The sequence below is a fragment of the Bos javanicus genome, chromosome 11 (genome assembly GCF_032452875.1).
Source record: "Bos javanicus breed banteng chromosome 11, ARS-OSU_banteng_1.0, whole genome shotgun sequence".
NCBI classification, from domain to species: domain Eukaryota; kingdom Metazoa; phylum Chordata; class Mammalia; order Artiodactyla; family Bovidae; genus Bos; species Bos javanicus.
Window position 1 is genome coordinate 91216023 of NC_083878.1, and position 17519 is coordinate 91233541.

The window sequence follows — 17519 nt, forward strand, 5'->3', positions numbered from 1 at the left end:
ATAACTGATCATTCAAAATGTCATTCTCATTTTGCTATGAATTCTTTCAGTTTCTATCCACTATATGCTGTTCAACAATGAGTAAGATCATTGTACAATATTTTCATTCATTCTTAGTAATGAAAGAGCTGCTCTAATCATTTAAATATTATGGTTCTTAGAGAGAGAGCCAAAGGTTTCACATTTCTGGAATGACTAGTGGCAGAGCTGTTTAAGCAAGTTTGAAAAAGCGGAGTGTATCATTTAAATGCTGTTGGGCTGAAAAAAGAGCTGTGTGTGTATGCATGTATGCTCAGTCATGTCTGACTCTTTGCGACCCCATGGACTGTAGCCCACCAGGCTCCTCTGTCCACGGGATTTCTCAGGCAACTATACTGGAGTGGATTGCCATTTCCTCCTCCAGGGGATCTTCCCAATCCAGGGATTGGCCTTGTTTCTCTTGCATTTCCTGCTTTGGCAGATTCTCGAGCACTAGTACCACCTGGGAAGCCTGAAGAAATGAGCTAATTAGGAAATAAACCCATATAGTAGTAATAGCTGCTGCAAACTAATTTATCTACTTTCTAAGTATCTTTGCAGCCATGAAATTAAAAGACGCTTACTCCTTGGAAGGAAAGTTATGACCAACCTAGACAGCATGTTCAAAAGCAGAGACATTACTTTGCCAACAAAGGTCCGTCTAGTCAAGGCTATGGTTTTTCCAGTGGCAATGTATGGGTATGAGAATTATACTGTGAAGAAAGCTGAGCACCAAAGAATGGATGCTTTTGAACTGTGGTGTTATAGAAGACACTTGAGAGTCCCTTGGACTGCAAGGAGATCCAACCAGTCCATTCTAAAGGAGATAAGTTCTGGGTGTTCTTTGGAGGGACTCATGCTAAAGCTGAAACTCCAGTACTTTGGCCACCTCATGCGAAGAATTGACTCATTGGAAAAGACTTTGATGCTGGGAGGGATTGGGGGCAGGAGGAGAAGGGGACAACAGAGGATGAGATGGCTGGATGGCATCACCGACTCCATGGATGTGAGTCTGAGTGAACTCAGGGAGTTGGTGATGGACAGGGAGGCCTGACGTGCTGCAATTCATGGGGTTGCAAAGAGTCAGACACGACTGAGCAACTGAACTGAACTGAAGTATCTTTACACACAGACAAACACACACACGTAGGTACCTTTGTTCACCTTTCCCATGTCCGTGCCACCTGGCTCCTTCTTAGGAGGAAAGAGGTATGTGAAAGGTTCCACATCCCCCTATGGAGACAGGTTCCTCCACATCAGCTGCCTTGGCATTTCCTCCATCCTTTCAGACCTGCAGGATGCCTGGGCTCCTGGGTGTATAAGGTTCATAAAAACTGGTCTCCTTTGTGTTTCCGTGAGGTGACACAGCTCTGTAAACATTGTAAAGGTCAGTAGCCATGCACACTATTTCACAGGGTTATTTAATGAATTGAATTCACAGTTGTCTGCAACTAAATGTTGCCTTAAATTCACGGCAACGTATGGAAAACTTTGCAGATGCTCGCTTTTACCCTTTGATATGGAGCAGTGTGCCCTTCTATCCTACAGTCCTCTGATCCTGTCAATCCAGACACTGGACAGTCCAGCCACCAGTGATTTCCTGGAGGCTTCTGGGTGCACTGTGGCTTTTAGGTACTGTTCAAGTGCAATGTTTCTATTTACAAAATCCTTTTCACCCCTTGAAAATATTTTATCAATGCCAATTCTGTGGGACTGTCCATGAGAAATGTGTGTGCAAAGTGTGGCCATAAACTAACACATTTGGCCCAAGAAACACTCCGAAGTTGTGTGATGTGTATCAAAAAGATCCATCCGTTCAAAGTGATCATCTTGGGGTAAAGATTATATATGTGTATATTTCAGTTGTAATTTATCAAGATATCTTTAATTATTTGCTTTGAGTATGACCTCAGTAAATTGAGAGTCATGTTAGAATTCCAGTTCCACCTCTTAGTGAATAGGGAAAAGTTACATACACTTCTTGAGCTATAGAAATTCATCCATCAAACAGGATTTCATTCTAAGGATGATGGCAGGAGTGGTACACAGTTACTTAGGTGCTAAAATAAAGACAAAATAAAAGGAAGGAAAGATGGAAAAGGGATAGAAGAGGAAGAAAAGAATAAAAAATCAGTTCCCTGAGACAAGTGTTTCAGGATCCCTGTGCCTTCCTTGCTGGGAGGGACACACTTTATCTCCTGCACCAGGAGAATGAGGCATTCTTTGAGATAGGACAAATTATCCTTCCTCTAAAATCAAATGATGCATGTTTCCTTATTTTATGAGATGTTTTAGCTGGTAGACACTGGCTTCTATAAACCCCTCTTAAAATGTTGTCATTTGCTGCCACTGGTTTCTTCACGAAGGTTAGCAGATAATAAAACAAATGGACAGGTTGCAAATGAATAGTAATGTTACAGTATGAAGGTATTATTTTAATTTTTTACTCTGATTTAAAAATATATTTTGGTTGTTTATATGTTTTATATTTTCTGCTAGCAAGACTTTTTGTTTGAGTGGTGCAATGAAATGTATCCAAATGTCAACTTAAAAAGAATGCCCACCATGAGAGTTGCAAGTTAAGTTTTATTTGGGGCAAAATGAAGACTGCAGCCTGGGAGACAGCACCTCAGATAGCCCTGAGAAACTGCTTCAAATAGACAGGGGGGAAGGTCAGTATATATGTGATTTTGGTGAAGAGGAGATACATGCAATCAAGCACATATTTTTTCCAGAAGGTTTCTGCTGGTCACAAGGAACAGTTATCACCATGAAGAATTTTAGTGCTTTTCTAGATATGGGGAGATACAAGAATCGGGCTCATAAAATCAGCTCCTGAAAATATCTAACTGTCTGAAGACCTGTCCTGCCAGTTTTTCCCTTGAGCACAGAACACCTCATTTCCATCGTGGACTCCTTCCAGGTGTGTTGAAGGTTAGCAGCTGCAGAAGCACATGATTCAATCCTTGTAGAGGTAGATGGCAAGTACTCATGACAAGTGCCAATTTGTAGTTCACATGAGTATCGCACAATTTCACAAAAAAAATTCACTTCCCCTCAAACAAGGAGTTTAACTGCTCTTTAGGAATTCAGAAGCTCAGGGACATGCACATGTGAAGGGTCAGGCAGTCTTGACAATAGTCCAGGTACATGCACTGTTGGTAGAGATGGAGGAATAGAGATGTTTTGTTTTCGTTTCTTCTTTTTTTTTGGGGGGGGTGGGTAAAAGCTAGACAGCATATTAAAAAGCAGAGACATTACTTTGCCAATAAAGGTCCATTTAGTCAAAGCTATGGTTTCTCCAGAAGTCATGTATGGATGTGAGAGTTGGACATCTGAGCGCCGAAGGAAAGCTGATTTAAAATGTATTTTTAAATCAGAGTTAAAAATTAAAAGAAAGAAAGCTGAGCACCTAAGAATTGATGCTTTGAACTGTGGTGTTGGAGAAGACTCTTGAGAGTCCCTTGGACTTCAAGGAGATCCAACCAGTCCATCTTAAAGGAGATCAGTCCTGGGTTCATTGGAAGGACTGATGTTGAAGCTGAAACTCCAATACTTTGGCCACCTGATGCGAAGAGCTGACTCATTTGAAAAGACCCTGATGTTAGGAAAGATTGAAGGTGGGAGGAGAAGGGAACGACAGAGGATGAGATGGTTGGATGGCATCAGAGACTCAATGGACATGAGTTTAAGTAAGCTCCAGGGGTTGGTGATGGACAGGGAGGCCTGGCATGCAGCAGTCCATGGGGTTGCAAAGAGTTGGACACGACTGAGTGACTGAACTGAATTAAACTGAACTGAAAAGTATTAGACTCACTAATATCAGAGAAAGGTATACAAGTGGACAGTAAGAGTAAATTTTTGCCCAGTAACTAGACATTGAATACTCTTGCCTGGAAAATCCCATGGACAGAGGAGCCTGGTAGGCTGCAGTCCATGGGGTCTTGAAGAGTCGGACAGGACTGAGTGACTTCACTTTCACTTTTCACTTTCATGCATTGGAGAAGGAAATGGCAACCCACTCCAGTGTTCTTGACTGGAGAATCCCAGGGATGGGGGAGCCTGGTGGGCTGCTGTCTATGGGGTCACACAGAGTCAGACATGACTAAAGTGACTTAGCAGCAGCAGCAGCAGATATTGAGAATTAAATGTCTCATTTTAGTTTAAAAAGAGGAAATTCTTGAATTTCTTTCCTGTTCTAGTACATGTTAGGATAAATGTCCAGAGACATTTTCACTCATTTATTCAACAAATATATTTTAAATGGTACAAGGTAGGTCTAGAAATGAGACATGTTATCAGTGAAGAAAACAAACAAGAAATCTCTATCATCCTGAAACTTCTGATTTAACAGGGGAGACAATTACTATATTGACAAAACAGATAAGTAAATTGTATGCATGGAAAGGTGATAAGCGCTATGCAAAAGAAGTCTGCTAGAGTAAGAGGATCCTAGCAGGCTATCATTGGAAAGAGTGATTTACAATTTAAATAGATGGGGGGGGGGGGCAGGAGGCGGGGTAGAATCAACCAAGAAAGGAACAGTTAACAAGAATCTGAGGGAGTAAATCATCAGTCAAGCAGGTATTTGCAGGAAAAGCCCTGAAACAAAAGCATCATTGGCATGCCAGAAGAACAGAGAAGATGCTGAGTGTGTTCCCAAAGACAAGGAAAGACAACGGAGAAAAATTCACAGAGGCCAGACCTGGGAATCTTTGCTGGTCAGAGGAAGATCTGTGGCTTGTACTCTGAAAGAAATGGGAAATCAGAGGAGGTAGTGCACTTTCAGAGTACAAGCTACAACTCTTCCTCTGACCAGCAAAGACTCCCAGGATCTGGACACAGACTCGACCACAGTTACGCTGAATGGTGTATGGAGATGCACTGTTAGAGGCTAACACAGAGACCAGTTAGGAGGCTAGTGGAATTCTGCAGGTGAAGATGGTGGCAGCTTGAATAGGGTGCTCACAGTGAAGGTGATAAGTTATGGCAAGATATTTGTGTCAAGGTCAAAAGGATTTCCAGATGGAGATGAGGGTTGGGTGAAAAAGTGGTCTGTATTAAATCTGAAAAGAAATCTTAGATAACATCTGTTATCAGATTTAATCTTCATGACAACCATGTGATTGTACTCTTTTTATAAATAAGAAATTTAAGGTTGAGAGCACTTAAGAATTTTATCTCAGTCACAAAGCTAGTGAGTGTTATAGCTTAGATCTGAATGCACATGTATTTAATCATAAGTTGGTCAAGAGGTGTTGTTCAAAATACCATTTGTTCTTTTGTCCAATCCAACAAATGTAATATACATTTGTAACATGTAAGTGGCTGGATATTAAAATGAATAGGATTATAGGTCTTTTTAAATTTTTTTTCCACTTTAGACTTTTTTATATTGACCACGAAAGTTCAGTTCAGCTCAGTTCAGTCACTCAGTCATGTCTGACTCTTTGTGATTCCATGGACTGTAGCACACCAGGCTTCCCTATCCATCACCAACTCCAGGGGCTTGCTCAAACTGATGTTCATTGAGTCGGTGATGCCATACAACCATCTAATCCTCTGTCATCCCCTTCTCCTCCTGCCTACAATCTTTCCCAGCATCAGGGTCTTTTCCAGTGAGTCAGCTCTGCATATCAGGTGGCCAAAGAATTGGAGTTTCAGCTTTAGCATCAGCCCTTCATCCCCAAGAAAAAGAAAAATGCATTAAAAAAAAGCAAAATGGTTGTCTGAGGAGGCCTTACAAATAGCTGTGAAAAGAAGAGAAGCTAAAAGCAAAGGAGAAAAGGAAAGATATACCCATTTGAATGCAGAGTTCCAAAGAATAGCAAGGAGACATGAGAAAGCCTTCCTCAGCTATCAATGCAAAGAAATAAAGGAAAACAACAGAATGAGAAAGATGAGATCTATTCAAGAAAACTAGAGACACCAGGGGAATGTTTCATGCAAAGATGGGTCCAATAAAGGACAGAAATGGTAGGGACCTAACAGAAGCAGAAGATATTAAGAAGAGGTGGCAAGAATACACAGAAGGACTGTACAAAAAAGATCTTCATGACCCAGATAATCACAATGGTGTGATCACTCACCTAGAGCCAGACATCCTGGAATGTGAAGTCAAGTGGGCCTTAGGAAGAAAGGCCCACTATGAACAAAGCTAGTGGAGGTGATGGAATTCCAGTTGAGCTATTTCAAATCCTAAAAGATGTTGCTGTGAAAGTGCTGCACTCAATATGCCAGCAAATTTGGAAAACTCAGCAGTGACCACAGGACTGGAAAAGGTCAGTTTTCAGTCCAATCCCAAAGAAAGGCAATGCCAAAGAATGCTCAAACTACTGCACAATTGCACTCATCTCACATGCTAGTAAAGTAATGCTCAAAGTTCTCCAAGCCAGGCTTCAGCAATACGCGAGCCATGAACTTCCAGATGTTCAAGCTGGTTTTAGAAAAGGCAGAGGAACCAGAGATCAAATTGCCAACATCCGCTGGATCATGGAAAAAGCAAGAGAGTTCCAGAAAAACATCTATTTCTGCTTTATTGACTATGTGAAAGCCTTTGATTGGGTGGATCACAATAAACTGTGGAAAATTCTGAAAGCGATGGGAATACCAGACCACCTGACCTGCCTCTTGAGAAACCTATATGCAGGTCAGGAAGCGACAGTTAGAACTGGCCATGGAACAACAGACTGGTTCCAAATAGGAAAAGGAGTACATCAAGGCTGTATATTGTCACCCTACTTATTTAACTTATATTCAGAGTACATCATGAGAAATGCTGTTTGGAAGAAGCAGAAACTGAAGTCAAGATTGCTGGGAGAAATGTCAACAACCTCAGATATGCAGATGACACCACCCTTATGGCAGAAAGTGAAAAACTGAAAGCCTCTTGATGAAAGTGAAAGAGGAGAGTGAAAAAGTTGGCTTAAAGCTCAACATGCAGAAAACTATGATCACGACATCTGATCCCATCACTTCCTGGCAAATAGATTGGGAAACAGTGGAAACAGTGGCTGACTTTGTTTTTTGGGACTCCAAAATCACTGCAGATGGTGACTGCAACCATGAAATTAAAAGACACTTACTCTCTGGAAGGAAAGTTATGACCAACCTAGACAGCATATTAAAAATCAGAGACATTACTTTGTCAACAAAGGTCCATGTAGTCAAGGCTATGGTTTTTCCAATAGTCATGTATGGATGTGAGAGTTGGACTATAAAGAAAGTTGAACATAGAAGAATTGATGCCTTTGAACTGTGGTGTTGGAGAAGACTCTTGAGAGTCCCTTGGACTGCAAGGAGATCCAACCAGTCCATCTTAAAGGAGATCAGTCCTGGGTGTTCATTGTTAGGACTGATGTGGAAGGACTGATGATATTGAAGCTGGAACTCCAATATTTTGGCCACCTGATGTGAAGAGCTGACTCATTTGAAAAGACCCTGATGCTTGGAAAAATTGAAGGAAGGAGGAGAAGGGGATGACAGAGGATGAGATGGTTGGATGGCATCACCGACTCAATGGACATGAGTTTGGGTAAACTCTGGGAGCTGGTGATGGACAGGGAGGCCTGGCATGCTGCGGTCCATGGGATCGAAAAGAGTTGGACACAACTGAACAACTGAACTGAACTGAACTTCCAATGAATATTCAGGACTAATTTCCTTTAGGATTGACTGGTTTGATCTCCTTGCAGTCCAAGAGACTCTCAAGAGTCTTTTTCAACACCACAGTTCAAAAGCATCAATTCGTCTGTGCTCATCTTTCTTTATAGTCCAACTCTCAGAACCATGCATGATTGGCACCTAAGTCCATCCATCCCTCTAATTCACTCATTTAATCCATTGGTTTAATTAATCAATAACCCATTTGCTCATTCTACAAATATTCATTAATTTCAATAAATATTTTCATAGCCTCATCAATGGCTGGGTCCTAAGATATGGAGGCCAAGTCAGGAATAAGGATATGAGTTCCTTATATAGAGTAAATGCCTATGGAGGAAAAATGGGGAGATATCCAGAGGGCTGGATAAGCTATCCAAGCACAATGCAAGGTGGACTCTGAGTGAAGGAAAGTTTGGCCAGGCCTTTGGGGAGTCCTAGAGCCAGTACTCTTGCCTAGAAAATCCCATGGACAGAGGAGCCTGGTAGGTTGCAAGTCCATGGGGTCACGAAGAGTCAGACAGGAATGGGCAACTTCACTTTCACTTTTCACTTTCATGCACTGGAGAAGGAAATGGCAACCCACTCCAGTGTTCTTGCCTGGAGAATCCCAGGGACAGGGGAGCCTGGTGGGCTGCCATCTATGGGGTCGCACAGAGTCGGACACGACTGAAGCGACTTAGCAGCAGCAGCAGCAGCAGCAGAGCCAGTGGATTCTGGAATCTCCCAGGATCAAGGGCCTTCCAGTCCCTGACACCCACTCTCTAGCCCAGAGCAGCCTGTGGGTTTTAGAAACTGCAGATGGAGTCAGGGGCCAGTGAGGTTTCCCCAGTCCAGGAGCTAGAAGGAACACTGTCATAGCTGCCAGGGGAGACAGAGGGCCAGAGTGTAACATTATTCCGCCTTTTTTAAGCATCGCCACCCCCTGAAGAGCCCATACACTCTGAGAAATATCATATCATGTGCCTGCACATTCCTGCTTGCAATGAAGAGGGAAAAGCATTACTGTTTAGGAACTGGATGAATAAATTGAGATACTGTTGAGTGGCATGAGTAGTCAATATTCATCTTGGAGATGATGTAGCCAGAATCCACTTCATAGTTTGGTTTCCAAACTAAAAGTTGTAACCAAGATTAATAGGCTTAAAAATAGCATTAAATTGGAAATTCTTATCCTGAGTAAAATAAAACAATCACTGTATAATTTTTAGCTCAGTACTTAAAGGTGCCACAAGTTTAATACTGCTATGTAAAGTCAGTACACCTAACCCAGCCCTGAGGATTGTTCTTTAGCCAATAATTTTATCATGTGAGCAGCAGGAACATAAAAGCGTGCACATGGAAGCCTAGATTTTCTCATGTATTGTAGAATGGTCTTTGTAATGTATTACAATTAGAGCATGCTAGAGTAGTCTACTAAGTATAATGGGGGTCTCAGTAGAAAAATAATGTATTTTAAATGACAATTCAGTGAATACAGGTGGTGAATACCATGCCTATAGATGTGCTTCTGGAACATTTACCAGATGCCAACATGACTTTTAAATTTGTTCCCATTCATCTAGCTGGGGCACAATTTCGGTCAATAGGAAAAGAAGGCAGCAGCAGGAGAGTGATTAAATAAAGGAATCAAATATCTTCTAAGTCATCTCTAGGTGATATAATCCAGTCTCCTGCCGAATGGGTGATGTGGGACAGCGATGCCAAACCCACCACTCCAGTTGCGCCTTCTCAGCCCGCCCCGCCCCCAGTCTGCACCCATTAGCTTCCCTGCCCCTGAACTTCGGTGTTCTATCTTACATGTGTGTGCCTGCTAAGTCACTTCAGTCATATCCAACTCTGTGTGACCCTATGGACTGTAGCCCGCCAGGCTCCTCTGTCCATGGGATTCTCCAGACAAGAATACTGGAGTGGGTTGCCTTGCCCTTCTCCAGGGGTTTTTCCCCACCCAGGGATTGAACCCACCTTTCTTACCTCTCCTGCACCGGCAGGCCGGTTCTTTACCACTAGCGCCACCTGGCAAGCCCTTGTCTTAACACAATAACTGCCACAGAGGAGACCCATCTTTTAAACAGAAGAACAAATAAGGTAGTTGTAATGGACAGTGATTGCAATAATAATGATTCTAGGAATACAACACTTCCTCCTATATCTCCTAGAATTAACTGTTTGCATCTTCTTGTGTGTGTGTGTTTTTTAATTTTATATATTTTAAAAATTTTATTGGAGTGTAGCTGCTTTACAGTGTTATGCTAGTTTCTGTTGAACGGCAAAGTGTTCAGCTATATGTGCATGTATATCCCCTCTTTGTTGGATTTCCTTCCCAATTAGGCCACCACAGAGCACTGAGTATCAGTGGAATTCTCTGAGCTGTATAGCACGTTCTCATTAGCTATCTATTTTGTACACAGTAGTGGACATGTGTCAATCCCAACCCCCCAGTCCATTCCACCCCCCACTCCACCTTGGGGTCCATACATTCGTTCTCTATGTCTGTGTCTCTATTTCTGCTTCGCAAATAAGATCATCTGTACAATCTTTCTGCTGCTGCTGCTAGGTCACTTCAGTCGTGTCCGACTCTGTGCGACCCCATAGACGGCAGCCCACCAGGCTCCCCCGTGCCTGGGATTCCCCAGGCAAGAACACTGGAGTGGGTTGCCATTTCCTGCTCCAATACATAAAAGTGAAAAGTGAAAGGGAAGTCGCTCAGTCATGTCAGACTCTTCGACACCCCATGGACCGCAGCCTACCAGGCTCCTTTGTCCATGGGATTTTCCAGGCAAGAGTACTGGAGTGGGTTGCCATTGCCTTCTCCGTACAATCATTTCTAGATTCCACATATATGTGTTCAGTAATTGATATTTGTTTTCTTTCTTTCTGACTTATTTCATGTTAGATGTAGGCTAGCCCCTCTCTCACTGGGTCAGATTGATGTCACATGGCCTTGGAATGAACAAACTGGGTTCTCATTTTCACACATGAAGCCCACACTCACCAAGGGGAGCAAGGGTTTGCCAGAGCTATATTTGCACACCGCAGTTTACGGGGGCTGTGGACATGTCACAACTAATGGATACTTCACTCCAGTAATCTGTTAAAAAAAAAAAAAGTCCTTGATGTTATACAACTGTTTTAATTGGACAGAATGTTCATAAATGAATTACTGTCCATGGTCAACACTAAGTTTTTCAAACTTGGAGAGCATTTCTCAGGAGAATTGATTTAATTAATGAAGAAGGGATAGGTTGCTTGGACTATTTGAAACAAATATTAATTTGTGAAGATGCATGTGTGCCCATCTGGACTGCCAAAGCACTTACTCAGAAAATGAAATTATCATTTATAGAATTTCTTAATTCTCAAAAGGAGGGGAGAGAAGATAACAATTACCTGCGTGGAAATATCTTATTAGTGCTTTCACCCAGGTCTGACCCATTTCACTTGGAATGGACACTACAGGAACCATGCATACATGAGCCTTGAGTAAAGGGGGAGAATTTTGGCATTATTTTTGTTTTCTCAAAAGGGAGGCTGAGATTATGTAAAGCAATTAAACATGCTGATTCTAAGTAGATGTCAATTTCTAATAAGTAAATGGAACGTTTCCAAGAAAAGTCTGTTTTGAGAAGATGGAATTCTTTTCTGTGGCCCTGGCTCGTCTTTAAGCGGATGAAATCATAACAGAAATAAGATCACTATTGAATTTAAAAGACGGGCATGCGGCTCAGTGGTCCACAATCTGTCACGCTTTCATGGATGCATGAGATGAGCTGAGTTATCACTGCGCACCCTGCATCCCACAGAGGCGGTTAGCAGCCCCCCACAGAGGAAGCATGGAGCAGTATCACTGACGGGGGGCGGGCGGGGGGAACCCTCTACCTCCCACAGACCTGCAGACACGGAACTGGCTGGAGTGCAGCTCCAGCCTCAGGCCCGGCTCTCAGAACACTGGCTTTTCTCTTCTCCCGGAGCGTTACACTGCAGCTGTCAGATGGCTCTGCCTGATTTTAATCCTATTGCCTGTCAATCAAGCACAGCACCCCGGTTCTGGGGGAGCAAGGGGGCTTGCATTTAGCAAAGTATGCTGGTCAGCTGTGGCTTGGTTCTGATTTGCTCCAGGGTAGATGGTTCTTTTTGGCTTTGAATGTGCTTTAAAGACTCTGGGTCCAGAATACAATCAAAGGATAAGAAATAAAAGAATGGAGGGAAGAGGGGGTGGTCTGCAAGGCAGGAAGGAGCCCCTACTCGACACAGACAAGAGGGCCTGGTTCTCTGAGGGTGTGTGGTGTGGCCAAGGCCCCTTAGTTCCTGGGATATATGGAGCTTAAAGACTTGGATTCACATTTAAGATGCAGGGAGATTCTTTCATATGCAGAGAACTCAGCATGGGGTGGCTGCTCTGGCTGGTCTTCCTGATGCTGGGACTGAAGTCCCATTGCTGGGCCCCCCTCATGACATACCTGTGGCAGGTGGAGGGCTCATCAGGACAGTGTGGTTTTGGGGAGCTTTTGCTCAGAGACCCCAACTCCATACTGTCCCAACTCCTGCAGTAGACCCCCAACTCCATGCCCTTCACTGCCTTTCACCCAGAAACATGGGTTAAGTGTTTCAAGCTCACTCAAATCCCAGTTAGATGTACTAAACCTCCACTGCAATGATGAAAACCATGTCTCTGCAGCATTGCTTTAATAATATTTTGAAAGACACCCTATGGGAACCATTTTTCGCTCCCAAGGACCCACTATTATGTATTAACATGAACTCACCTTCCAGTGCCGTGATCTGTTTCAATATCAAAGTACAGTTTTAATTCTATAATACTGTGAAAATTTTACTTTATAAGTAAACTTTATATAGACTGGATGAGCTGGGTCAGGCTAACATGGAAAAGTTCTGCATAGGAAGCACGTGAGGGAGTTTGTGTTTTTATAAATAAAAGTCGTTCTGCTTCTCTTATAAATTAAGCACAGGAAAATAGAAAATACAAAAACATTATTTTGAATTATATAATGCTACAAAACACAGAAGCTACTGTTAATAGTATATGTCCCACAAGAGAGAGCTTCCCTGATAGCTCAGTTGGTAAAAAAATCCGCCTGCAATGCAGGAGACCCCAGTTTGATTCCCTGGGTCGGGAAGATCCCCTGGAGAAGGAAAAGGCTACCCACTCCAGTATTCCTGGGCTTCCCTTGTGTCTCAGCTGGTAAAGAATCTGCCCGCAAAGCGGAAGACCTCGGTTCGATCCCTGGGTTGGGAAGATCCTCTGGAGAAGGAAATGGCTACCCACTCCAGTATTCTGGCCTGGAGAATTCCATGGACTACAATCCATGGGGTCACAAAGAGTCAGACATGACTGAGAGGCTTTCACTTTCTTTCCATACGAGAATTTCTTAATTCCATTTATAGTATGTTCTAGTTGTGTGTGTATGTAGCCGACACATACCGTCAAATTGCTGTAAATAACTAACTAGCTTTACCTCCCACCAGCGTGAATGAATCCATGTTATTACACTGAACTTTTATCATGTGTGTGTGTGTGTGTTATCAATGTGTTCTGCTTTGATAAGCAAACATGTGTTTCTCTGATTTTTAGAGAAAGTGAGCATGTGTATTAACTGGTCTTGCTTTTATGAATCATTTGTTCACACCCTTTGCCCATTTTTTCAGGCCATATTGATTTTCATACAATGTTTCATAAGCTCTTTATATGTCTATTAATTTTTATCTGCTTTAATTTGATTAATTTAATTTTATTAAAAGTTCATGTTTTTATAAATTCCATTTTTAAATAATCTCGTGTTATTTCTATAACACATCTATAGCTTCTAAGCCTATATGCTGGCTGGCTGGCTGGCTGGCTAAGTTGCATCAGTCGTGTCCGACTCTGTGCGACCCCATAGATGGCAGCCCACCAGGCTCCTCCGTCCCTGGGATTCTCCAGGCAAGAATACTGGAGTGGGTTGCCATTTCCTTCTCCAATGCATGAAAGTGAAAAGTGAAAGTGAAGTTGCTCAGTTGTGTCCAACTGTTCGCAACCCCATGGACTGCAGCACACCAGACTCCTCCGTCCATGGGATTGCCCAGGCAAGAGTACTGGAGTAGGTGCCATCGCCTTCTCCAGCCTATATGCTAGAAAGTACTTATTATATAGTCAGTGTCTTCTGACCCAACTGGTTGTGAAAATCCTCAGGCAAACCTGCAAAGGACTAACAGTGTGTTTTATGTCAGGTCCAGCCCACTGTATAATGGCTTTTATGACCTCACTGAACTGGCAGCTGGGTTGTGACCCTTGATTGCCTCCCCACATCCAACTATCAACCTGATCTCACCTCTTGTCTTAATACTCTGAATACTCCTAGGTCAGACTTGTTTGGACGTGGGGCAGGCTTTCCTTTTCCTGATCGGTTCCTGTGAAAAGTTATGGTAGGTTAAGATGACTTTCTTGGACCTGCGACAGGTGTTCTTAGCAAATTTCAGAGTCATTCCCAGGGAAATAGACACCGGTTGTTGTTGTTTGGTTTCCAGTCATGTCCATCTCTTTGCCACTCAGGGACTGTAACCCACCGAGCTCCTCTGTCCTTGGGATTTCCCAGGCAAGAATACTGGAGTGGGTTGCCATTTCCTCTTCCAGGGGGTACTCCTGACCCAGGGATTGAACCCATGTCTCCTGCATCTCCTGCTTGGCAGGCGGAGTCTTTGCCACTGAGACTCCTAGGAAGCCCTATAAACATGGTGTGCAAATGAAATATTTATTGCTGCATTGTTTTCACTTCAGTTGTCAAAACATCCCACCTGCCTGCTGATACATCATCTCAATGAGTTTCCGGTTAGCACAGCACGTGTTCTGAGTTCCACCCACAGCTTATATCATTTACTTTCCAGTAAGTTTCCCATCTCTCTCCACTGGGTTTTAGCTGTATCACAGCAAACCCACCCACGTTGTCCCATGGGTTGCAGTACCTTTTGTTGGTTTCAAATTATTTGCTTTCAGTATTAATGGAATTATGTGATGAGAAAAGGCCCTCTTGAGATTCTGCCTTTAACTTCACTCTGAATTTTGTCTTTCAGGGAAAACCAGAACATTTTGGGGCCTTTCCCCATTAATTCTTACTTTCAGTTTGAAATGAATGTGAATTGGTGCTTGAAGCACTGAGGAGATCCTCATACCATGGAAGACAAAACTGGAATTGTCCAGTGGTCGGCCATGTAGCCTGGGAAAACCGAAATATTTGTTCTGTTTATTTCTTTGTAGAATGCTTGTGCTGGGGCGAAAGCACATGGGTGGTGCGGGTACAGTGAGGTTGGATCTATGTCTTTTGCTGGTGGAAGCCTCTGTGTCAAGGTGTGTCCGAAAGAGGATACGATGTGAAATTTTTGGCCCCTCTTGCAGATTTTCTAGAGTTTTGTACTTTTTACATGTTGGTATTCTTAAAAAATGCTGCATTTGCAGCAAAACAGAACCAAAGCACCTCTATGAGAAATTCGAAATAAATTCAGAATGCTGATATTGTTCTTACTTCGGAAATCCTTGATAAATCCAAAAGATGCTATTGGATTTCATCCGTGTGCCTTTCCCAGCCTCCCTGTTGGCGGAAAGGCAGTCTGAAGACTTTAATGTAAATTAACACTATGGAACAGTGAGGGTTCCTTTGCATTTTAAATGAAGAAAATGAACATCAATCATATTCCATTGCTTGGCTATCTCGTATTTTCTTGGACTTTTGGTGGGAATGTAAATTGATACAGTCACTATGGAGAGCAGTATGGTGATTCCTTAAAAAACTAGGAATAGAACTACCATATGATCAGATAATATTTTGGAATCTTAATAAAGTTTTCTTTTTGGAGGAGTGAGAATTTGAGGTGAACTTTTCCTTGTTTTTTTTTTTTTCCCCTCAATCCCTGCTAATGTCCTTTGTTAAATGTTCAGATAAATAAACAAAACTTTAGCTGGGAAAAATATGCATGGTATCCTTTTCCTAATATTCTGGCCAAAGATATCATTGAGTTATTACACACGGCAGCTGCATCCATGCTGGTGACGATAACCTGCAGGGGAAGAGAAGATTGTCTATGCCTGTCAAGTATGATGAGTTCTGATCTGATTTATCAGTCATGTACTTAGTTTTTCTTTTATTTAGAAATATAGAAAGCTTAGTATCTTTCTTTAAGAAGATGTTAAGTTCCTATTAAGAATCTGATGCATACAGTTTTAAGAGGAATTACATATGATCAAAGATCTCTCTGTAGATAACTTTAATGTGCTTAAGTAGATTCGTATCATGGAATCTGACATAAATTAATGCAGGGTAGGTGTGTGTGTGTGAAAACCATTTGCTGATTTGTTTCTTTTTTAAGCCACAGTAACATTTTATGTCATGACATCACCACTCAGAACTTAATATGTAGCAGGTGATAAAACTCATTGATTGAAATGCTCTACTTTAAGATATTTTTCATTTATAAAGACGTTACCACTTTTAAATTGAGATAGTGAATTTACGTTCTTTGGTTACATATCTTTATCTATTATACAGACTCGAAATATACTATGTTTAGTTGGAGAATATAGATTATGTTTTCATTGTATAGGTTTTTATTTGTTTGCTTTATAGTTTAGTTGCTCTGAACCATTGTCATCAGATAGAAGTGCTTATGTATTTAGTTCTCTTTTGTGAAATAAGCTCTGTATGCTTCATTTAAGAGTTTCCAAGTCAGAATGTGCAACAGCTATAGAAATTCTTGAATAAACTGAGAAAGCCTCAATTGCTTCCATTTTGTCTATGACATTATTGAATGTTTGGGATGGATCAGTTGGCGAAGAGGATGGTCAATTTGAATTGGAGCCAAAAAAGTGTGAAATGAGAAACTGGCTGCTAGAGTGAGTGATCTATGCAATTTCACTCGTGAGCTTCTTCCCCAGGAATCCAAATTATCTCTGTTATAACTTTTTTAAAGCAGAAAATGTACGTCTTTTATTCAAACATCAAAATTGCTTTTTGAAAGAGAACAATCCTTGAATATTGAATAAGTGGAAATTAGTAGCAAGGTTAGTGATGTTATCCAGAATAATTCTAAGTAGTGATGGAATCTGTGTGCTAGCCCACACAAAACTTGTAGTCTGGTGAACCGCCAATTTTGTTTCAAATGATAACATATCCCTGTGTGATACAGAAATCCCACAGCCCAGAGAAATCAGTGGATACACTTTTTAAATATGTTCCTATTTGAAGTTGAAACTCCTGTCACCAAAATATAAATGTTTGAAAGCATGAATTCAAACTGGAAGGTTTCCAAAAAGAGAAAATTCATCTTCTTGTCATATTGAAATATGAGAAAAGTAAGATTTAAACATCATTCTCGGGGCAGAAGGCTCAGGGGTGTTGTTTGCTTTTTATTTTCATCAGACTCTGTCTTTTATTTACACATGTGGATAGAATGTAACGTGCTCTGTGGTCTTACCCATCTCACACAGCACACTGAGCAGGGTCTCGTTCTGACACAAGCAAGTACTTCTTGATGCTTCACACTGGGGAGAAAAAAACAGACTCCAGGGGGCATGTCTGGAGGATGAGGAAGACATTGAACAACCAACATCAAACACATAAAATATACGTACAAATAGTGACAGGTGTCAAGAAGACCATCAGCTCAGACCTTGCTATTGATCAGCCAGATGTCAAGAGGAGAAGAGCTGGTCACACAGTGACGAGGTCAAGGAATTAAACTATTAAACTCTATGGGTGAATTTTGGTCTCAGTCCACAGCAAAACTATCATTTTCTCTATTTTTTCATGATCTGTCTTCATACTTGTTTCAGCCCCACCTTAGCTATCCTG